Genomic DNA, 24,314 nt, shown 5'->3' with positions numbered 1-24,314 from the left:
ATATATATACACACACGTCCATTTTTGTCATAGTACCCCCAAGAATTTAAAACTACTTTCACCCCTGCTTGTAGGGAATAAATAAAAACCGCTTTCATTACTTTACATAATATCCGACACTCCATTTTATTAACACTCCTCCACATCACCTTTGTTCCTCTTGCTCTGGTCCCTCGCCGCCGCCGGTGCGTCCCCAGGATGTGACCACGCGCCTCGCGCGCCGACTGAACGTTTAATAACGCTAAAAGGTTTGCCGCCCCCACACCTTTGTGTTCTCTCCCTCAGTAACCTCGCTCATTACTGGAATTATCAGCTCCCATCTAGTAACTCACCTGCCTGCCGAATGAGTCACAGACTCTAGGAAACGGTGGTGGGCGTCAGACGGGGATATTTATACTGCTCAAACGCATGGAAGCTTTGGTGGAGGAAAAGCACAAAGAAAAAGTTTTTGCGCTGGGTTTATGGGGAGAACAAAAAAAAAATGTTTACCCAAGAGTGTAATATCCTGATATGAACAGATTAGAAATCAATAATTCATCAGGAGAAGCACTAAGAGTGTGTTCATGTTTCTCTAAGAGATGTATCATCTCTTTGAGTTAAATAATAAATGGTAAAGTAGAGGTCTGAGCGTCTCCCTGTTGCGGACTTTTGCAAACCCCTTTAAACTTGTTCACATTTTGCCACACTACAACCACAACCTTTACTGTGTTTTACTGGGATTTTGCACAAATCCCAGTAAAGGAGGGTAAAGGATATACTTATTTGAAAAATGCTTCAAAAATAAAAATCTGAGTAGTATGAAATGCGTTTGCTGCAAAATAAAAACATGGCCGACCGACATGCCATTTATTTAGTAATATGGACGTTTTTGTTTTATTACCTTTTGTCCCATTTACTATCAGATGTAGAGTTCTTTGCTAAATATAAATATGTTTTTCAGCTAAAAATGTGTGTTGAGCACTGTGAGAATATTCACGTATGCTCTCCATTCAATCTGACAAACCCTGAATTAATATCTAAAGTAATATTTGGCAGACATATCAGTAGACAAGCATTTAACGGTAGACAAACATCTACTGTTAAAACGGTAGATGCTTGTCCCAAAATGTAATTTATTTTATTCTTTTAACAGTAGGAATTTTAAAAGGTATTTGTCACTTACATTTATGCACTACTGTCTGTTGGTCAATCACATAAAATCCCATTAAATCAGATTAAAAATCTGGCTGTGACTTGATGAAATGTGTAACACCTTACAAGGTACGAAACGATTTAAATGCGCTTACTACCACCCAAGTGCATGCTAGATCTACTCAGTGCAATTAATTATGATTTAATACCACAGGGTCTGAGTTCTCTATGCATTAAATTCGTGCTTTTGATGCTCCGTGTTCATTCTGCTGATGTGTGTGGTTTGCTCAGTCCGGTATGTCTGCTCTGACCTTTCCAACACGTCAACTGAAAACGGAGGCAATGCGACTGGGACCGTAAAACACAACACAACCAGAATCGCTGCATAATCATTTATTCACATATTTCTTTTCACATGTTATAGTCTATTATTGCTGCAGTTGAGGCGCCTTTCCGATTTTCTGCTTTCGGTATTCCCTCGTCGTGTCTCTTTATATTTTTCATCTTCATGCATGCTGAATATTACATTTCACAGGAGCAGGATGCAAATAAATAAAACAGTCTCTTTTTAAGTTACATGTCATATTCTATTCCATTCTATTAATGCTTCTGTAACATGCCTTTTTCAAAGTCCGAAGAAGGAAGGAAGGAAGAAAGAAAGAAAGAAATAAAAGACTTTGTGGAACATTGTCTCCATTAGAGGTGGGGGTTGAAGGCATAACAAAGAGCACATTAATGCTAAATATTGTTAAAGCTGCAATCTATGGTTAATTTTCAGAAGCACCCAAAGCCCCTGCACCCCGTCCACATGTAGCCTATCCATATGTGACGGGGAAAAGGCTAAGTGTAATTACTACATTTCCTCTATGTACAGTAGCTTTGAAATATGGCACCAAATGTGCTTGTGAAAAAGGTCTGAGGTTACGCATTAAAATATTCGTGACTACGTTATTTTCTATTTTCCCTCCTCTTAACTCAAAAAAGGCCTGCGTGTAATTACTCCATCACAAGCCCTCGGCAGCGAGAGCATTTTACAAGCTGACGTAAGGATACTGGCGTGGTTTTCGGTTCTGAGCGTAAACGGCGTATCTCAGAGGCACCGGGAGCAACGAAGAGCACCGACACAGTGTTGGAAATAAAACTCATTGTCAGTCCGTGTTCTTTGTGGCATCTGATCCATCAAAGCACATGACGAAGTGTGGCGTTTTTTTTTTCTTTTTTCCCCCCCCAAAACAAAAATCCTGCAGCGACGACAACAATACAACACAAATACTGTGTTCCAGTTCACACGGGTCATTCTAGTGCTCGTAGATTATGGTCGTTTAAGAAAAAAGGTGCTTATTTATCCATCAAGTGACTATTCTCCAACAATGAGAAATAACTATCTTACTTTCAGTAATTCAGAATAATTTAGCATTCAGCTTCCCATACACACACACACACACACACACACACACACACACTCCTGCGTATGCATGCATGCACGCACTCGCGTAAGCTCTTGCATATGCACATATGGAAAAAATTACATCATCTTTTTTTTCTGACCTACAGCAAAGGCAACTAAGAAAGAACTGTAGATTTTTCAACCTCAGACTATCTTTACAGTATCTTAGTGTTATTTGTAAATGCTCAGTTTCAGTGTTAGTTTCTCTGAAAGCACCTAGTGTCACCCAGGGAGAGGTCAGAGGTCAGAAAACTGGACATACAAGTTTTCACGGGTGGTTCTTTTTGTCTTCAAGTGTCAAAAACTCTTTTGGGTGACATGTCGTGTTGTGACTGCACAGAGTCTGTGCGCTTGACCAGTCAGGGTTCAGTGGCCAATCTTGTGTCCTACTGAGCAGGCCGGGGAAAAGCTCTAGTCCAAAGTTTCAAAGGTCCTCGAGCTCCCAGGCGGAGAAGCCTCTGTCAGACATACGCTGACTCACTGGACTGGGTCCTGCCCAGGTTCGGGGCCTGGGACAGGTGTGAGACGTCCTTCTTGCGTACTTCGCAGATGGACTTCCTTCGGGCCTGCACACCCCGGATGGCCGTCTTTATCTTCCTCCATCCAAGGTGGTTGAGCTCGGCCAGGTTGAGCAGCACACATATGCCGCTCACAGCGAACATAAAGACCAGGAAGACAGTTTTTTCCGTCGGACGAGACACGTAGCACTCCACCTCCTTCACACAGGGGTAGCGGTCACACTCGAACATCCCCGGGACGTTAAAGCCGTACAGGAAGTACTGGCCGGCCAAGAAGCCGATCTCCAAGGCGTTGCGGAACACCACCTGGATGACGTAGAAGCGGGAGATGCCTTCCTGCCGCCGTACCTTGGAGCTTTTGTGCGTGGGAAGGGCCCCTCGGGGTCCGTTGGGGATCTCCTTGACGTCCATGTCGTGGTCGTCCTTGCTTTCGGGGTGCACCAGGATGCCGTTGATGTTGCGGGAGTGCAGTTTGCGAACGTGGTGGTCGTGGTGGCGACCGTGGTGACCGTGTCCGTGGTGGTCCATGTGCGAGTGGAGCAGGGAGTAGCTGCGGTCACGCGCTTTGGCGGACTGGTGGACGGAGTACGTGATGAAGCACAGGCTCGGCGTGCACACCAGGATGATCTGAAAGACCCAGTAGCGGATGTGCGAGATGGGGAACGCCTTGTCGTAGCAAGCCTGGTTGCAGCCGGGCTGCATGGTGTTGCAGATGAACATGATTTGCTCGTCTTCATACACCTTCTCGCCCACTATCCCGACTATGAGGATACGGAAGATCACCACCACTGTCAGCAGGATCCTGCAGAGACACAAAAGAAGAAGGAACAGGCAGGCAGGGGAGCGGAGAAAGACGACATCAGTTAATGAGGAGCAGATGTGCCAATCTGCTGGGAAACCTGTCTGTGTGAGTGAGACTGTTCAGTTTAGATGCTGAAATTCTTGTTCACTATATTCTAAATGATTTTAATTTTTGCTCGTGACTTTTACTTTTTCTAAGCTGAAGCTATAAACATAATTTTATAGGTCACTAATCACTTGAAAACTCAGCAAGAAAGTAAGTTTTAGACTACTTGTGTTTGTGTTCAATCCTGCGACTATTCAGATGCTGAAACAAACTATGCAGTAAAACTGTGTTCATGTTAGACCACTGATCAAGAGAGAGTAAAACAGAAGAGGTTGACACTTTCTCTTAATGTATGTAATCTTTACATATAACAGTTAAAATGGCTTTTTCCTGTAGCAAGTAGCTTTAACCTTCGAAATGGGACAAAAAAGAAGCAAAAATATTAAAACTCCCTTATATTATATTCAACACATCAATCAAGCAGAAACTTTCCAGAAAACACAGAAACAAATAAATGCATGACTCGATGTGAAACAAATAGGATGTGAAGTTAAACAGAACTAAACTGAACTGAATTGATTTTTTTTAAATAGCTTAAAGTGACCTAACACTATTAATTGAATTTCATTCAACATTCAATCAAAGTGAAAATAAACTGAACTGTAATAAATAGAACAAAAGTTGTTGCTGTTGACCTAAATTCAGATAAGCTGAACTGAACTGAGTTGGGTTTAAATTAACTGCTGTTAGTTAATTTGCAATGAACTGAAATAAACTAAACTTTACTCAATTCTGTTCACTTGGACATTACAATGAGTATTCTTGAAATAAGCATAGTTGAGATTAATTTAGTTTAAACAAACTTAAAAGACTGGGTTCTGCAGAAATTAGCTGAACAATTTATTTTATGTATTTGTGCTTAAAACACCTAATTAAAAACAAAATTAATCAGATTGATTTTATTTTCTTTAAAGTGACGAGGCATGCACTGATTCTGCCTCCATTAAATTGAATCTAATTGGGCTGAAGTGAATTTAATTGAGCTTCATTGACAGTAACTGGTTGTGTCCTGGTGCAATAAGAAAACTCACCAAACTGAATTCAACTGATCTTAGCTGAGTTGAGTAGCAATATATTCTATTGAAAGGAACTGAACCGTACAGTGTTGAATTGATTAACTACACTCAGAGGAGCTGATTGCACTGACTGCAGTTCTAAATTATCTGAAATTAAAATTTAGTAACTAAATCCAAGTTAGTTGAATTACATGGATTTTATGTAAATGAAATTGTTTCTGGTTTGACATGATTTGTGCTGCAGGAAGAGCTTGGCTTGAGCCAAACTGAATCAAATGTAGTTCTCCTCTTTAAAGTGGGCTGACACGTGACTTGAGTGTTGGCGCTATAAGCGGTTTTCTGTTAAACCGAGTTGAATTGACCTGAATTAATGTGAACGAATCCCCTGGAGACGACACGTAAATGGTAAATTCATGGTAAAACCTTCTGGGTTTTAACATTTAAACGAACGGACCTTCAGATGTTCACTTTTTATGTTAATGTTTTTTAAGTGTAAAAACCCCACAAATCTTAGATTCCACCACCTTGTTATTTATTAAACAAGGAGGAAGCAAAATCCTTCATCATGCACAAATAAACCGCTAAACTTATTGATGGTGTCTTCTCTTTTTACCGCAACTGCAACAATGATCGCAATTAACTTCTCTGTTACACTGAAGGGTTTTCTACATGCTGCTGCACTTTGACCCTCATGGCCACCAGGAAAGGTTTAATCTACGTCTAAGCATCACAGTTTAAGCGCTTTTGGCAACGCATCGCTTTTAAATTCTTTGCACTTGTTAAAACAAAGACTCTCCTTCAAGACTCACGTCGTCAAACTATTGTCAGCTTTTTCTCCCCGACGCATAAATGCTGAGCTGTCAAGGGTGGCTGTTCTAAAACCTGTCAGGACCTCCCATTGAGCATTATTAGAGCGCTGCTGCAGTTATAGAAAGCCGTGTCCGGGGAGCAGCAGAGCTACAGAGTGGTGCAGCTGCTTTTTAAGGCCTCTGAGAGACTGATGTGCTGCACTGTTACATTCTGGTGTCGATCCAGCTTGGGCACTGCGGAGGAGGACTGGGGCTTTAGGGCTGCACACTCAGCTCTTTTTAATGAGCAAGGAAAGCCTGCGCATCACGGGGGCTCCCCGATACTCACGCCACAATGCAGAGGATGTGCCTGTAGCCCTCCTGCATGGAGGAGGTAATCACTTTTAAAACACTTGCTCCTGCGCACAACAGGGACACTCGCTGTGCAAGTTAGGGGACAGAGAAAATAGGTTAGAAAACCCCTGGAAGATGGCATTCACTAAGGATCCGTGCTTCTAAGGAGGGCTAAAGTGAAGCGGTATTGATGTCTCTTTTACGAACAAGTGGATTGCCACACTTTCTACCTGCACTAGGGGGAAAATTCTGGAAGGAGGAAAGAACAAAGTTAGGGGAAAAAGCACTGCAAAGATTGATAAAAGCGAAGGGAAAGTGTCTGAATCCAGGTTTCCTAGGGGAGGGAAATAATAAACGTCTCTGAAGAGCGTGACTGGGGTGACATCTTGTTAAAGCGAAGTGAGAGACAGGTGAAGATAAGAGCAGAGAGGGGCATGTGTTGACATAAAGCAGACTTAAAATAGAGCAGTGTTGCATTACGGCTGTTTCTGCCCCACCTGTGTTTATCAGCTTGTGTGTGATACTTTTTTTTTTTTTTTAAAGACAGACTTGGGGATGCAGAAACAAAGAGAAAGACTCAGCCATGTGTGCAAAAATGGTGAACACATCCAGCAGCCTGTGCTCAAAGCAGCTGTGAGTGCCTATGCTACGCTGACTCTGAGTGTGCTTGATAACCCGACTGAGCGCAGCTTCCCTGCATGTTTTGAATTTAAGATCTTGCATGTAATTTACATGAAGCGTCGTGGCTCTGTTCGCTCAGCCTCGGTAGGATCAGGGGGTTCGGCAGCGAAGCGTTTGAGTGGAAACTGATGCACCTTTGGCCGTTTCTTGCGTAAAGCTCTGAATAATTTTGAACAGTTCCCCTTTAGTTTTGTTTTCGGAAATGGAAACTGTGTTTGAAAACTGTGCTTGCAATGTGCCCCAACATGGGGGCAACTATTTTCCATTTAGTGGAAATGCAAACACATGCAGGAACACTCAGTCGGGCAGCGTTTTCTTTATGGTGCTGAACAGTGTAACGCTCATACATACGATAACACTCTGGGTGGAGAGCCATTTCCCTCGTATCAAAAACCTCCACTCGGTATTTGATGCAAGCAGACATGAACGTTTTTGGTTGCATATATTTAACTGTAATATTTGTTCACATTCTGTTTTAATCGACAAAAGTTACATTGTGTTTCCCCTTGTCAATAAAGAATACACACATACAAACTAATTCAGTCCCCTACCTCCAATGTTAACATGGTGAAGAACTCAAAGACGAGGCGGCTTTCTGACGCGGAAACGATTTTGTTGTGTTGCTTCTGTTTCTGTCTGATCTATTACAGAAGCTGTTTCGCAACAGATGGCTTGTTTCACCAATAATCAACAACGTATACGATCCCTGCAACGTAATTTAGCATATAACCACTTAGCAGTCAACTGGAAATATGAAAGATGTTCGGTGCAAACCAGTGGCCTGCTCATTAAACACTCCTCTCATCCAGCTTACTGAGGCTTATATCCGAGGTTTAATTAGTGGTGGTCTGAACTCTCAAGAGTCATTTCTGTGCGCATTCATTTGTGGCTTCGTTCCTTTTATAAACACTCTCACCTCACATATACTGCGATCCTTTTGTTAGTACTTTAAAGTAAACTAACCGGCATGCTGTTCATTTTAATTAAAGCTGCTGCAATCTGTTACACGATCTACAACCTTTACACAGATTGTGCAAGACAATTCAAGTCCCTGACATGATGACATATGTTTTTATAGAATTGTTTTTTTCACACCGTGTGATCATCGGGTGATTTATCTTCTTAGATTATAAAATTAAATGAAATAGAATCAGATAGGAATCGGAGGTTTAACCGTAAACTACAAGCGTGTGACGATCTGAACTCATGGAGGCTTGAACGCCTTTCAGTTCCTGAAAATAAAACAAAAACATCTGCAGTATTCAGAGATATTTCAAGAGTATGACTCATACTGTATCAAAACGGTCAAAAAAGATTTTTTTCTTTCTTTATGTGTTTTACTTATTTATGTTAAGAATAGCAGTTACCACATCCTACGTGAGGGAGCAGCAGCTCTGTAATCTGTTGCTGAAATTGTGAAGAGGTTTGTTAAGCTCTTTACCTCCATGTCAGGTTTGAACATGTGCTCGTGCTGAATAAAAGTCTCTTTTGGGTTTAAAATGTATGATTGATCATAAATTCCCCATTTTACCTGAAGTGACTAATAATAAAAAAGATTTTAGGTTGATATTTCTCTAACTTTGATTCACGGGGGTAACTCTTTTTATGCTTTTCTTGTATATCCTTCTTTTATGCGTATTGAAAGCGGAAATACCAAGTAGATTTTTTTATTTTTTTTATTAAATAAGCTACTTGCAGTGCTTTGCAGAAATACTCTTCTGTGTTGTACTTTTTGTTCTTTTTTTTTTTTGACAATTTGATCAGTTGCAACCACACACGTCAGTGTGTGTTACTGGGATTTTGAATCTAAGACCAACAGAAAGTAACCCATAATTTTTTTAATTTATTTTTAATGGTTTTAAAGGTCTGACTGCTTGTTTTGGATCATTGCTTTCCATCTACCCGCCCATAAACTGTGGCAAGCTTCTCTTCTCCAAAGCATCATACTGCCACCACCTTATCTTACTGTAAGTTCAGTCTGGATCTCATCTGAGCAGAACGCCTTCTTCAACATGTTGCTATACTGCTTTTTTTTTCAACATTGTTTTATGTTCTTGGTACTCTTCCATAATTATTCTGTTTCATGTACATGTATCCTTTATATACTAAGGAAGTAATTTTTCCAAAACAGTTAATCATATTAGATTTTATTGAGGGGTGTTAAGGTAAGAAAGGCTGAATACAAATGGCACCACACTTTTCATATTTTGTCCTGTGTAAAATATTTGTATTTATGCACTTCTTCTTTCACTTTATAACTCTGATCTAATTAACTTACATCTGTTTCTTAAAACAATAATAGAATATTTTGAAGTGAGAAAACTGATGTGTCTAATTGATTGGATCTTTTGCAATATTATTGAGGACAAATGCGGGTAAACCTTTTGTTTGACGTCGCAGTGCCGGCAGCCGTTTCTGGCTGCGGTTTTCTCACTGCAGCTTTGTTCACCTCAGTGGTTACTTTGCAGATTTAACCTGTGGATGTTCAATACTGCAGCTACGGTCATTCAGTCTGTGCTGAAGCAATTTTTGTCATTAAAAAAAAAAAGAAAAGAAAAAATCCCAAGACATTGCATGTATTGAATGCTTTGTGTGTTTTCAAGAGTTTGAAAACACACAAAGTGTGTGTGTGTGTGTGTGTGCGCACCAGCGCTGGGTAACAGGATAATCAGCATGAGGCGGATTGCTGCATTAGCAGAACGCAGTGCACTGAGGTTATCTGCAAACATCAGTGTTTTAAGTCCCGCAGAATAACAAGCCAATACTGTTAGCTGGAGCAGATCAGGACAGTAAAGCCCAGAGGCCTGAACCTGCAGAATATTCAATAACCCCCCTTTTTTTTCATTTAATTAATGAAAAAAAAGGGGGGTTCAGAATCTTAAGTGTTCTTACGCCCCAAGGGAATGCTCTAAAAATAAACTCACTTGCTGAGCAAAATTGCTTAAGACAACATGAAAAAGATTCAGGCGTTTCAACAAATGGATCCCTCAGCAAAAGGTTCTTTAAGTGATGGGTTAAAAAAAAAAAGATCACCCACATCAGTCTCCCTCTCATCACCTCATTTAGCTGCCTTCCTCCCAGAGGACTGCCTCTTAGTTGAGACTAATGATTATAATTTCAGAGGCCTCTGAAATCCCCCATCGCTGTCCAATAGACGTTTCAGGATTTGAAGAAAACTGATGTGTCTCCCATTCTCCCCCCGCCCCACGTGGCTTCACATTCAGAGCTTCTCATTTTTATCTATTTGCGCCGCAGAGACGACAGTTGGCATTTTCCTAAAACTTCAAAGACCGACAGCGGCTTGTGGGCAAGCAGAAGTAAAGGTCTGGAGGGACGACAAGTGGAGGAAGCGGAGATTCGGGCGTCGCGCTTCGCTTCGAGAAACCCTTCGAACGAGTCTGCTGACTGACCTGCGTGATTTGTGTTTCACTTTATGCTTGCTGCTCTTTAGCTGGTGTGTTGGCTGGACATGCAAGCCCTGTCTTTCCCAGAGGCTTTCACGCACACACACACACACACACACACACACACACACACACACACACACACACACACACAAAAAAAACTTCATTCATACAACAGCTGCTGCCGAAGGCCTTCAGGGAGAACAGAGCCCCCCTATGGCACAAGAGCAGATGCATCAGCAAACACACTGCTTTTCCCTCTCGCATAAAATAGTTGCTTGCTTTAAAACATGTAAAACATTCTGTGCATGCAGAGCCAGAGAATCGGTCCTGAAGCATTCACCCCGCCCCAAAATTAGGTGATTCAATTATTAAAAGTTACCAGAAATATGAAGATTTTAACTCCACTGATCTTCCCATCTCTTCTAACCACCTTCCATGTGTCAGGAAGCGTCCCCACAGTATGATACTGCCACCACCATATTTTGCAGTGGGGTTTGTGCTTTCGTGGAGATGTGAAGTATTTGTTTACAGCTATAAAAACAAAAAGCAAGAATGTCTCTAACTTTTAGTAAATTCTCAAAGACATCAACTTAAATTTTCTTAATCTAAAAAATAGATCAAGTTCAACGAGCCTTGGTTCGTCACCACAGAATTACAAGGATCTTTTTAAAAAATATATCATTTTGCTCCACAATAACTTTTTCCCTAACCTTTTTTCTGTGTTTCTTGGTTTTCTTGATGCTGTTAGGTCACTAATGCTCAAAACCAAACCTTAACTCAAGAGAGCATTCATATTGAGAATAATTTACATAGCAGAAAACTTACTGCACCTTTAGCAACAAAACTTAAGGTGTAAATTATTACAAAAGTTTCTGGAAGGGTGTTCGCGATTAGAGTTGGTAAAAATATCCCTCCCGCCCATAAGCTCTCAATAATAAGCTCCACTGATTACTGATGGCACCGTGTAATGAATAAAGACCTTACCAGGCCTCAAAATTAGGCAGCTTAATTATCAGAGTGCAGACATTTCTTTTCTCCCATCCCTCATTTCCTCATCCGCACTCCCCTCTTAAACTGTTAATAGTTTCAGGCTTTGCCCACGTATCAGGCAGTGAAGCCGGCAGCCAGGGGTGCCGCTGAAAGTGGGCCCAACAATTACTTTTAATACGGGCTAAATTTGTGTTCCCTCAGCTGAGGCGCTTCAATTAACAGATTTGTAAGAGATTCTGTTGTTTCCTTATGATTTTAGAATTAAAATCTCTAGGTTTTGTTTGTATAACAAGAATTAATAGTCACAGAGAAGTATTTCACTACTTCATTCAGCATCTCTGAGGGAATTGAACTCCAGCTGTTTAACAGGAATAAAGAACGAAAAAGGAGGAAAAATAAAGATTGAGGCGCCCAACAGGTATGAGGTAAAAAGAAAAAAACAGAAATAGCTAAAGGATTGTGATTAAACACAGCTTTTCTGTCATTTCCACAGCCTAACCATGCATGACTGCGCCGCACACCAGGTCCGGCTTTTCCACATCTCATTTGTCTTTATGTCACCTGAAACTACCCTTTCATTTCTATTCAAGCGAAGAACGCCAATGCCTGTGCGTACAGAACATCTGAAATAAAGCTTCAAATGAATCACATCAGCATTTCCATTTGAGTCCAAACCAGCACTTTATGCTGATTGGATCCAAATGAGTGCTTTTAAAAAATATTCCATAAATCATTTATTTGCTCGTCAGAATTTCTGAGACAAACATGTCAGGAATACGATTTTAACTCAGAGCAAAACATTTATTTTTGGAGATTAGTCTTTGATTGCTTTACTTTACCCCTCCCCCTTTGTTTTAAGGAAACATTCAATCCACCATTAAAATCATTTGCTAAATTAAATGTCACCTTTCTGCAGCCATTTATGTAGAAAATATTCCAATAATATATATATTTTTTCCTTAAACATGTTAGTTTGAATGAAACAAAAATACTTTATCTGTTATTTGTTGTGCTCTGAACAAAGCTGAAGCAGATGACACGGACATGTTTTCCTCTTCCGTCATATTGGACCCTGACTCGACCGGCTTGGCTCAGCCCCACTTGGGCATCTTGTGCAGGAGAAAGCGAAGATGTGGACGGGTCTCCGAGGATGTGGAAGAAAATCTGATCTGACATTAACACTGAAATGTCCATGAATAATTTTGTTCAAAATTAAAGCTTTGCAGGGAAAATAAAAAAAAACTTCACCAAAGTAAATCACGGGGAGTTCAAGCTGTCAGGCAACTCACTCGCTACAGTTTTCGTAGCTTGAAACAAGTTCAGCTGTGAATTTTTCAACGCAGAGATTTTGCCTGTGTGACCCTAAAAAACAAGTTGCTGTTGATGTAGGATCTGTCAGTCCCTGCTGTTTTGTCTACCTTTGGTTATACTACGTAATGTTGTGATGAAAAATGTCATTCAAATAATTTAACACAAAATGGAATGTCAAAATGTCTGCCCCTCTCATTAAGCAATATAAAAATGTTGATTGGGATTACAGCCATTGTTACAATCGACTTTTTCAATGCTTTTACTGTTACTTTGACCATTTATGATGATTTACTCCAAGTCGCAGCAGGTGGAAGACCCTAATCTTTATTTTACAGTCATCGCCCTGCTGCACAATATAAATCAGACATAACAAACAGCTCTGTAGAAACGGGTTCAACCTCGTTCTGATTTTGTGCACATGATAGCATTAGCAGACAGCAGAAAGGAAAGCAACAATCGAAAGCTCATTTAAATATTTCTCCCTTGCTTTTTCCTCCATGTTATTTACAAACTCAGCTCATACTTGAAAGCTTCGAATTAGATCTACAACGTCAAAACCGACTGTGGTGTACGGCCACATATTTTTTTACATATTTGATCTACTGTGCATGACCGAGAGGAACACCCACGAGCCATTGACAGGAAATGCAAATACCCACTAAGATCCTTATTGAATTATTTTTTTTTATTTTGAGCGTGTATGCCCCTCAAATGAATCTTACTTTATCAATGGGAATAATTTTACATACATTTTCAATTTGAACCCAGCTATAATGCTGTATTTAAAAATGCTACAGTTTGCAGAACTTTATAACAGAATATGCATATTATTTTGCTGATTCAGCCCAACAAGCTGCGCGATATCCTTGACAGTGACATTCACTTCCTGTTTGTCTGTGCCATGCAGCCTCTCCTGTGTTGCCCTTGGCTGAAACATTAGTCATTAAATTTTATCAACGTTTAAAGGGAAGCATAAAATCTTTCATTTGTCTACAGGTGACCTCCTCAAACTTTACTGAAATATCTGACAGGCCAAAATATCAACAAGTCATACCAAAACAGAGAGAATAAATTCTACCACTAGCCTAGCACTTAGCCCTATGAAAACATCGTCAGCAGGAGAAAACGTGAGTTTAATAAAAACTGTATGTACTGATAAAATAGCTGTTGCTCTCCAGAAAACTGGATTCTGCAACATCATTGGTGAGTCTGTTAAGTGGGAAGCAGCGGTAATGAAGTGTTATTTTACTGTACTGGACTGTGCATGGGTCGTGAAATTTAACCTGAAATTGGCTAATCACCGCTGTTTTTTTTGGTAATTTATGATTTTTGAAATCTGCAAGAAAGTAAATATCTGTTTTTACGTATATGGAGCTCAACATTAGTGCAGGGAAAAAACTAATCTCCTGCTTTTTCCCCGATGGATGGAGGGTTACGTACAGTTACAGATTCTTTAGTTCTCGCAGTTTGAAAGGTTGGTTTGTTTTACAGGCAGTTTCATTGATTTGGTTAGACTCCTATTGTTAGTCTTTGCCAGGTAATCTCTAAAGACTCAGTTCAATCAGCTTACAGTCCAATAGAACAAGCAGTAATGTACTGACATGGATGCTTGGGAGTTGTAAATGCCTCCTTACATGTGCGAAGTTATGGAAATATGAATCATGCATGTGATTCATAGAGTTCACATACGTAGCGCCTTATAAAATCTGCACAAATAACACACATTGCTGATTGGTTGCTAAAGCGAATAACAGCCGGTGCTGAACTAAAGCCGAACTCTGCTTATCTGCAAAAATCGCCCCGTCGAATAGAATAATCAATGATATTCAACATCAGCTATTGCTGCACAAATAAAGCAATGGCGACTCTGGACGCATGCAGAAACACTTCATTTCAAATCACAGCAGCAGTGGATGATGGATTACGATTTCTAACCCGTCGCTTGAATATTGGTGACATTATTCCCCTTTGCATCTGCGGCAGAATGGGTCTTTCTCAGGGTAAGGCTTTTGAAAGTTACATGAAATGTGTCCCGTCTTCGTGTTTCTGATAGGATGATGCCCTCAATTCCAGCAGAGCATTCTTGTGTCTTGGATTATTTTAGGAGAACTAGAGTGCCCTCCTTAATGCAGGGTACTTCCGTCTTGTGGATATCCTGACCCATTTAGGGGAAAAGTGAAGAGAATGTGTCCTTTAAAACCCACAAGAGTGAAAAGCGGCAGACACTGTGTGTTTTCTGCTCTTAAATTCAGCAAACAAGGATTTCCAAGTGTCATCCAGCATTGCGCGGCTCTCCTTTCCCTTTTTTTCCGAGCTTTCGCGGCAGCGAGGCGTTTCGTTTGCCACTTTGTTCTCCGCATAAAAAGGCCGGTCAGTTCTGCATCCATTTTTAATGAATGACTTGACACGTGTTGCAACTCGAAACAGGCAGCGCACAACATTTATTAAGAATTTATGACTTCTAATGCTGAAGTGAGAAGTGATAGATTATAAATAATAGATTGAGTTTGTTATGCTTGTATAGGATATGAAGTGGGGGGGACTGATTTGGACATTTACACCAACTTTATTTTACACAAAAATGCCTCTTATATATGCTGAGTAAGAAATTAGCATACCAAAAAGTTTGTTTTTTAGCTAAACTCCTAAATTCATGTTACACATAATCTGCCTCTTTTTCTCTTTATTTCAGCACCGGCTCCAAAAGGAAGCAGCTCTGACACAGATTCTCTGGACCGAGCCTCTGCGGAGAGAAAACTTTTTCTGCTTCCTCTGCGTCCTACTCTCCCTAAATGCAGTTTTTTTTTCTTTTTGTTGTTCTATCTCCACAACTTCTCCTTTTTATCCATTGGCAGGCTTTATCATTTGATCTTTCCTTAGATCCTTCTATGCTTCCATTTATTGCTGCCTCGTGTGCTTTCTTACTCCTCTATTAGTCTTTGGCGCTGGCGTGACTACAGCATTGCAGTCTTGTTGAAGATGCATCGACACTCTTCCTTTCTTTCCTTCCTCCCTTCCCTTTTTTTCCCCCTACCTGCAAGACATCAAATCCTATTACATTAAGGAGCATCCGCTGGGTAACCCTTGGTTAACCTGTGCATTATGTATTATGTAAATACTTTTTTTTTCTCAAGTACGCTGTGTGTTAGAGCTAATGGCTTAGGTTTTTTATTGTCAGTATTGTGTTACTGTTCTGTATAGCTGACATCACACAGGGGGATGAAAAAAAAAAAATCGAACAAAAGCAGATGGTGGGAGATGCTAGACTCCAGCCGTCCACATTTAGTTATCCTTTTGGCAGATCAGTGCAGTTAATAAGCATTTGTTTTCCCTGCAGGAACAAGCACTGTATTTGCATTATGTACAAATTGTAATATGTGTGTATAAAAAAAAATCACTTGTATGGTGCAAGAACTATTAATAGACTATTCCTTGGACTTTTAACACTTTGTCACATTACAACCACTAACTTAAATGCATTTTATGGGATATCTTTTTTGTGATAGACCAACACTGAGTAGTGTGTGATTGTGAAGTGAAAGGAAAATAATACACGATTTTGAAATTTTTTCACAAATACCAGCATGAAAATGTGGGTCTACATTTGTTTTTTGTTTTTTTTTCTATTGAAATTAACTAGTTGTGCACCCTGCAAAATATGCTTTAATGGAAAATTGGTATAGCAATGCTGTGAGAGACGCTTCTCTCCAAGAATAACAGAAGAGATGGTCGACGTCATGAGAAAATGGTTGGAGCTAGAGCGGGCAATCCAGGAAAAGAACCAGTTTGAGGTTGCAAAACACTTGGCACTGGGTTTAGCAGGACATGAGCCCTAAATACAAAACCAAAGCAACAATGGAATGGATTAGATCAAAGCATATCCATGTCTAGATGGCCTAGTCAAAGTCCAGACCATCGAGAAGCTGTAGCAAGACTTGGAAGGTGTTATTGCGTTCCATCAACTCCAGTTGTCTCCAGTTGTGCAAAGCTTTCCAAAACCCCAAGCTGCAGCTGTATTTTCATCTGAAGGAGGTTTTAGAAACCATCAACTCAGAAGTACACACCACACTTTTCAGATCTAACTATGTGTCCTATCTTTCAGAATTATGTGTTGGTCTGTTAGATAAAATTTCAATCAAAAACTTTAAAGCCGTGATTGTAATATGACAAAAAGAAATCCTGAATCTTAAGGGTTATTTTTGAAAAGAAAAAAAAAATTCAAGACCTTTTATGAACAAATCAGGATTTGTACATTTTTCACAGAGGTGGAAACAGAGAAGATTCATCAATAAATTATGTATAAACCCATGAGACACAAAACAACCACCAACATTATCAAGGCTGCCAAATCAATTTAAGACAGCTGTGCCCTCAGTATAAAATCTGTTATTCATTTTTGTGACAGTTATGCATTTAGAGATCCACACAAGGCACAGCACAGGCAGCACGGTGCTGACTAATGCCACCTAAGTACTTTCCATTATGAATCCTAATCAAATAGGCTGGAATATCTCTGTAAGCATGTATTTTAATTAAATACATAGAGTGCACAAATAGCTCTGGCTCTGTCCTCTTAGGAAGCTCCCTCTGCCCATTACAACCAAAAATGTCATTAATTCCCCAAACTGACAGAGCAGCTGAGACAGGCTGCGGCTTATTTTCAACATATTTAATGCTTCAAAGTCCCACATCGTTGTAACTTTAAGCACAAGGTTCTGATCTGCAAACGGGGTTATTGCAGCCTTGACAATGCTTCCTTTATCTGCGTAGTCATGATTACAGACTTAGGTTATCCATGCACACACTGTACACAGACCAGTCAGATCGCAATACATAACATCACTCTCTGAATGAGTCACCCATACGCACAGCACCTGTGGTTAGTCAGAGGCACAGAAGCAATTCTCAGTTGTCATTCTCCTTCCAAGACCGTAATTAAGCTAACCTATGCCGTGCCATGAAGATGGTCCGATTCTATTTCTGTATTCCTGGGCTAATTACCTGTCCTATGCCTGGGCATAGGTTAGCTTAAAACCTACAATTAAGAATCAGCTTAATTGTAGCTTCATCAGACAGTCTAGTCATTCGAACAGAGGAGCTACATTTGTTGATTGGCGCTCCAAAAAAGATGACAGGCATGCAACCGTGTTTGCAGGGTGATGCGGGGAAGACTTTTCAGTCAAAGGGAAACATCTTCTATTTCTACTCGGGAAACACACAGTGTTTGTGCTGCAGGCACACACATGCAGAACTGTTGAAAACAAAAAAAGGAAAAACGACACACACAGGCTGGACGCTCCTAAGTCGTGATGCGGCCTTTCCGACAGTGGCCGCATGCTCTGGCCACACCCTGTGAAGTGTTAGGCTTCACAATGCACAACGGTGCCACAGTACATCACAGTTGTTTATGTTCACAAGTGCAATGGAGCACACCTGACCACCCCCAACTAAACCGCTTGGGGTGGTCAGTGGTGCAGTAGACTTGAACCTTTCAACCCATAGAGGTCAGTGCGTAAATTTGTATGTAATTTGGTGTGGAGTGGCTCAGTAACAATCTAAGAGGCACCTCCACAGCACAAAACCGTGCCAGTGGTGAACAATTCTCCAATTTGCTGGTACGTCCATAGACATCAGTGTCATAATTTAATGTGGAAGGTGTCAGTAATGTTCTGACCATGCAGACACATGCTTAGGATTTGGAATCAAATTGTTATCTTCAGTAGATTTGTTAAAACTGCAAAAATAAATAAATAATTGCCTCTCTATAGGTAGAAAGCCCAGATCCAGACCATCGATTCATGATAAGCTGCAATAATCTAGTTAAATACTTATAATATGGAAATTACTGTACGCTTCACTATTTTTAATTAGGGTTTCCTGCAGACAGGCTAGATATCAAAAACACATGATAAAAAAAAAAAATTCAGGGATCTATGACCAAAAATGATGTACAACGTGAATACAAAAGACAATATAGCTTGTCTCCTATTTCCTAGTCAAAGTGAATCGAAGACAGACTGGGAAGCTCCTAATGTAACAATTAATACCCTGAGATCAACTAGAAAGAGCCATGTAGGACAAACACAGTCTGAGGGAGGCCAAATACAGAGGGATTATTTACAAAGCATCTCAGCGTAATCAGCACTGTATCGCATAGCTGTGGTTGCTGTAAAACTACTCCCTATGGAGGGGAGGGGAGTGCTGTTTTCTCTAGCTCCTGGGATCGTTTAGATAGCTAAATTTATGTCATATAGAAAGCTTTCTATATGATAGTTCTCAACACTGAAAGACAAAAAAAGGCATGGAGAATTGATCTGCACCAATTAGAAAAGCACTGCTTCCTTAACTGTGGTACTTTATTATTTTTTTTAAATGAGTTAACCTTTTATAATGTTCACATGCCTGAAGGTTACAGGAAAGCATTACATCTTCAGAGTGTTCATTATGATTTTTGAGAGAAGTAGCAGACAAATTGAGAGTTGCTTCTGTGCCTCTGTAAGACTGTAGGTGGCTTGAATTATCCAGAGATTGATTTTCAGCCTTCATTTATTCAGGACAGGATTTCAAAGCTGCTTTAAGTCTCTTTTTTTTCTCTTTATTTTGACCACTAGGGGGCGGAAAGACTCCAAAACATGTTCACGACAGTTAGCATCTAGCTTATGAAGTTGTTATGGCTGACATATTAGCAAACAGTTGCCTACTCACATATCCAGCAGAAACAGAGCAACACGGACATCCCTTTGGTCTCCTTTGTCTGGCCACCTGTTGAATGTAATTCCAATATTCACTGTCGCTTTAGCCTTTGTTTGCTCCTCTGGCTCAGGAGAAAAATATGAGTACCATTTTGTTTTCCTAAAGGGCCGACTTCCTTCACCAGCTCTCCAAGTTTGGTGAAAATGTCACGAAGGTGGGCTAGCTCGTCGTAGCTCCTGCTCAACAGCCAACTCTGCTTTGGCTGATGCTCAGAGGAGTTAGAAAAATGTCTGGGTAGCGATTCAGGTCTAGAAGTAGCTTGCTGAGAATTGGCAACGAAACCAAGAGTGGAAAGGAAACTTGTGATTTATATGAACCAAGATATTGCTTAATTCACCTCTAAATCAAGCTGGTTTGCAGGTTTTCATCCCACCAAAACATTAGACCATCCATAGGTCATTCCTCTTTCAGTAAACAAATAGGAACTGGCTGAAATTTCTTGGTTGGAAGGGAACTCCCTACCACAGGGAATGCCTCAGTCCAGATCACTCATTCCTCACTGGCTGGTGTCCCACATGTAGGCGTCTCCCACACACCGGACACACATGCAGAGATAATTCAATTATTTGAATCTGGTGTTGGATCAGGGGCACATCTAAAGCTGACAGGACACATGTCCCAAAATATTCCACCCCTGTCTCAGAGACCTACATCATCTGTGCTGCTTTGACGCAGTCGCGGTATCATAAATTTGGCAGATTATTTATAATGTACGTATAGAGCCTTACAAAAGTTTTCACATATTATAGTTTTTCACATTTGATCACTTATAACCACAAACTGCAATGTATTTCATTTGGATGTTATATGACAGACCTACACAAAGTGCCAAACAACTGTAGAGTAAAAAAATATATATAAACATGACTTAATACTGCTTTTATTGACTTTTACTGATGTTGTTGTTATATAATAAATATTTTAAAAATCATATGAAAAATGTGGTACGCAATTATAGCCACCATTCTGACCAACTGTACCTTCTTTCAACTCTACCAATCATCCCCACAGCATGACGCCGCCGCCACCATGTTTCACACTGGGAATGGTGTTTTCAGAGTAATTCGAAATGTTACTTTTCCATCCACGGTGTTTTGCATGTAGCAAAAAAAAAAGTCTGGTCTCAGATGATTAGGGCATTTTCTTCTTCATGGTTGCTGTGTCCCCTGCATGACTTGATGTAAAATACAATGGCTTTCTTCTTGCTCTTTATCTTCCATCTTTAGGCCAGATTTGTTGAGTGCACCAGTAATATTGCATCCGCCCACCTGAACTGTCGATCTCTGCAGTTCCTTCAAAGTTACAATGCACCTCTTGCCTGCTTTTATGGAAGCTTTAGAGGGACAAAAGTATCTGGTGGAGTTGTTACTGAGACACACAGTTTAGGTGGCATCTTTAGATACCTGATAGCACTAGATTGTATTTATGGGTATCACGGTTAAGGGGATAAAATAAATCTGCATGGTACATTTCTTAGATTTTGTAGCTTATGCTTTATAACGCACTGCAGTATCATCATCAGTGTATTGTTCTATCAAATGAAAAACAATGAAATACATTAAAGTTTGTGGTTATATTGTGACAAAATGTTTTTTTTTAAAAATAGCAAGGCACTGTGTTAGCCAGTTCCTGCTTCTTCAAGGGGTAAGGAAAGAGCCACATTAGAAAGGAGAAGATTAGCGAATGCCCTCCCTCTAGACTACCTGTGATCAGGGTTAATGAAGAGAGCGCAGCCATATTAACTGATTCAAAGGTTTCCTATTTTCTTTGTCTTCTAATGAGAAAATTCTCAAGTGACACTCTGATGCATCCTGGTTTCACAGGCTGGGCAACGTTCACTTTTCCAAATGAACATCCAAGTGGGACGTTTGGATGGCGTTCAGTCGAGCGGAAAATTCCACTTTTGCATCCCATTAATCACACAGAGATGATGTGGAGCACATATTTCACGCAGATTGTACAGAGCGTCTCCACAGCATGTCCTGACTCACAATCTAAGAAGAACCTTTTTTCTTCTTCACCTCATCGCTGCAAACTGTTCTCGCTGTGGACATAAGAAGCTATCCCAGCTTATGATCATAAGGAGGAAGGTTAGTGCAGGCCATAAGAAGCTAACAAACTTTTTCTAAAAGTTAAACACAAAAACTGTCGATCTCTCCCACCTTTGATTTCTACCTTCCTCACCTTGCTTTCATCTTCCACATCTTTGCTCTCTCACTTCTACTCCCCTCTCCTCCTTCTGTCCTGTTGGTCTTTGGCCAAGCTCAATCTATCAATACCCAGGCTATTAGCTAGTATCAACTAAGGACCCTCTCTGCATCAACCATAATGCTTATCAAAGCCTGGTATTGATTATGTGCAATTAGTTTATCCCTTAACTAGTGATGCGAGAGGTGGATAATTGTGAGGAGAGGGTGGAAATAGAAAATGAGGGAAGAGCTCTGGGACAAGCCTGGAGGAGGAGCTGGGGGTTTAGGTTGGGGGGGGTCTCCAAACAACACAGGTACGGTACTGTACATGAAAGCACACACCTCGAGTTAATATCACTAAAACAACACAAACATGAGAGAGGAACATTTTTATGCCTGTCAGTGCCTTACCTCCCGATCATGGTGGAGTGCTGCTGGACAGCTGCCTCCAGCAGCCTCTCCAGGATGGTCCATTCCCCCATGGTGATGGACCGGCGGCAGCGGCGTCACAGGAAACAGGACCCTCGGCTTTCCTCTGGCCCGCAGGACCAGCCTATGACCGGCTGAACCGAGCACCAGGTCCTTTCTGACCTCTACTCGCTGACCTGGCTTCTTGTCTCGGCGTTGGTGTCTTCTTCTGGGACTGTCCTATGGTGCGTCCCCTTTCTGGGTGCTGAACTCACTGCATCCCCCCCCCCCACCACCTCTCCAGTACCTCCTCCACAGTGCAGTGATGCTTGTCTTCCCCCCTGCAGCAGCGCTCTGCGCTACAGCATATGCTATAGCTCACTGTACGACAGCCATGATCACCCTCGCACTGATCCACTTTCCTCTTTCTGTCCTCTAGCTGTTCTCTCTCTCTCTCCCTCTCTCTCCTTCGTCCCCTTCTACCCCTGGGGCACTCCTTGTACTTCAGCTGCACTCTCGGCCATTGGTGTCATTCGCCACTCGTCCTTGCATTGTGTATCTTTGTCTTTGCTGCACCCTTGCTGCTCTAACCTAAACACTCGCACACAACACATAGAGCTGATCCACTTTGACTAAGCTCACCGTAAGCGCACACACACACATAGTTTCTGTTCGATGACAGCTCCGACTCCCTCTCTCCTACTTCCTACGGTGGACTGCAGACCCACACCAGAACACAAAGCTCCTGCCTGCTGAATGTCACTTTATGACTGGAGGAATGGTCGCTCCCCGCAGCTCGGAGCGCCACACAGACCCATAAAATCCTGCACACACACACACGCGCACACACTTGCAAACACGCTGCCACCCAGCCCCTCAGTAATAAATCAGCTGCCTTACTGCATCCAGCAAGACTGAACCTGAGGCAGCTCTCCGAAGACCCTCTGTCCTGCCCACCGTCGTCCCCTTGGCTAATTTCGGCACAGTCCAGAGCCCAGAGTCATGTCTGCTGCAGAGGGCAGGAATGGAAAGCTGTCCAACCTGTTTCTAGGTTCCATCATCTGGCATCACTCCCCCCCTCCCTTTTCTCCTCTTCCACCTCCACTGATTCCCTCCTGTCTCTCTTCTATTCACATTTGCGTGCAGATCTTAGTCCTTCCTGCTTGCCTCTGCCTCAGTGCTCCATCTCCTCTCTCGGAGCTCTGTGCTCTCCTCTCTGTCCCTGAGCCTGCTTCCTTGCTTTCTCGCTCTATCTCTGTCACACTCTGTGAGCATGCAACACCCCCCTCTCTCCTGCCTCCTCCCTCCCCCTCTCCTCTGTACCTTCTCCGCTCATAGATCTGCTCCCTCTCATCCCCTCTCCTCCTCCTTCGCTCCCTCCCCTTCCCTCCTTCTTCTCGCCTCCTCTGGTAAATGTGCTTGGATTGCTACCCTGATCGCTGCTTCCCTTATGCTTGCAAGAATGCCTGCTGCTGTGCCGCTGTGCCTGTCTCTGCCTGATGTTGCACAGAAAGGGCGGATTTGAGATCTAACAGTGCCTCCATGCCCCGCAATCCTTTTGTTGTTTTTTTTGCACGTTGAACTCTTTCAGGTGCCACAGATCAAAAGCATTAAAGGAAAAACTGTCGTTCCTACGTCAAATTCCCTATTTGTCTCTTAATTTCGCCATCTGACCCAACCCTTGTGACCTCTTATGTTCTTTCTCTCTTGATCGTCTCTTTCGTGCAGCCTCCATTAAAGCCCCCCCACACACTCTGTCCCTCTCCAGAGAAATGAGCGCTATATTGTACTTTGCCATGACATTGAAAGCTGCCTTCAATAGATTTATGGTAACATGGTGAAGGAAATGTGTCAGTCTACCTCCAGCCCGCCCACAGATGCATGCAGATGGATAGTTTACCAAGATAAGCAGAGAATGGACAATAGTTTGAATTATACAGAATCCTTGAGCTGCTCTCAAGATGTGAGTCATAGTAAGGTTTTCCCATCTGGAGGACTGAGTCAAGATTTGCAGAAGTGAAAAAAGATGCAGTGGCAGCACATGAGACCAGCGCACCGGAGTAAAGTCATGGCAGCAGATTTAGCTGTTTGCCCCTGGGATGCTTTTGAGAATTTAAACCCCCCTTATATATATTTATTTAAGAAAAAAAGGTGAAATCAAACACTTTTGCTTTGGGACCTTAGAAAATGCACATGTGGGAAATAGATAAAGATCTGGACTTGATGGGGCAGCAAAGAGATTTTGCCAGATCAGCATCTTCTATGGTGGGACTAGAGACGGGAGGGAGGGGGGAACGGGTGTCGGAAGGGGGGGAAGGGGTCTTTCCTTTACCAAGGACATATGGCGTAGGAGTGCTAAAGCACAGAGGAGAGCTGGGCCGTTGGAGGATGAAGGCTCTTGCTTGGCATGGGCC

General features: G+C 41.6%; 1 pseudogene; it reads right to left on the bottom strand.

The window, feature by feature from the left end:
- Positions 1-1,509: 1,509 nt before the first annotated feature.
- Positions 1,510-21,974, bottom strand: LOC106919078 (gap junction delta-2 protein pseudogene; annotated as a pseudogene).
- Between the last annotated feature and the right edge of the window lie 2,340 nt (positions 21,975-24,314).

Source organism: Poecilia mexicana, unplaced genomic scaffold (genome assembly GCF_051168715.1).
Source record: "Poecilia mexicana isolate PSO_F unplaced genomic scaffold, ASM5116871v1 scaffold_14, whole genome shotgun sequence".
Classification (NCBI taxonomy): domain Eukaryota; kingdom Metazoa; phylum Chordata; class Actinopteri; order Cyprinodontiformes; family Poeciliidae; genus Poecilia; species Poecilia mexicana.
Note: the sequence above shows the minus strand (reverse complement) of the source record. Positions and strands in the feature narration are given on the sequence as shown.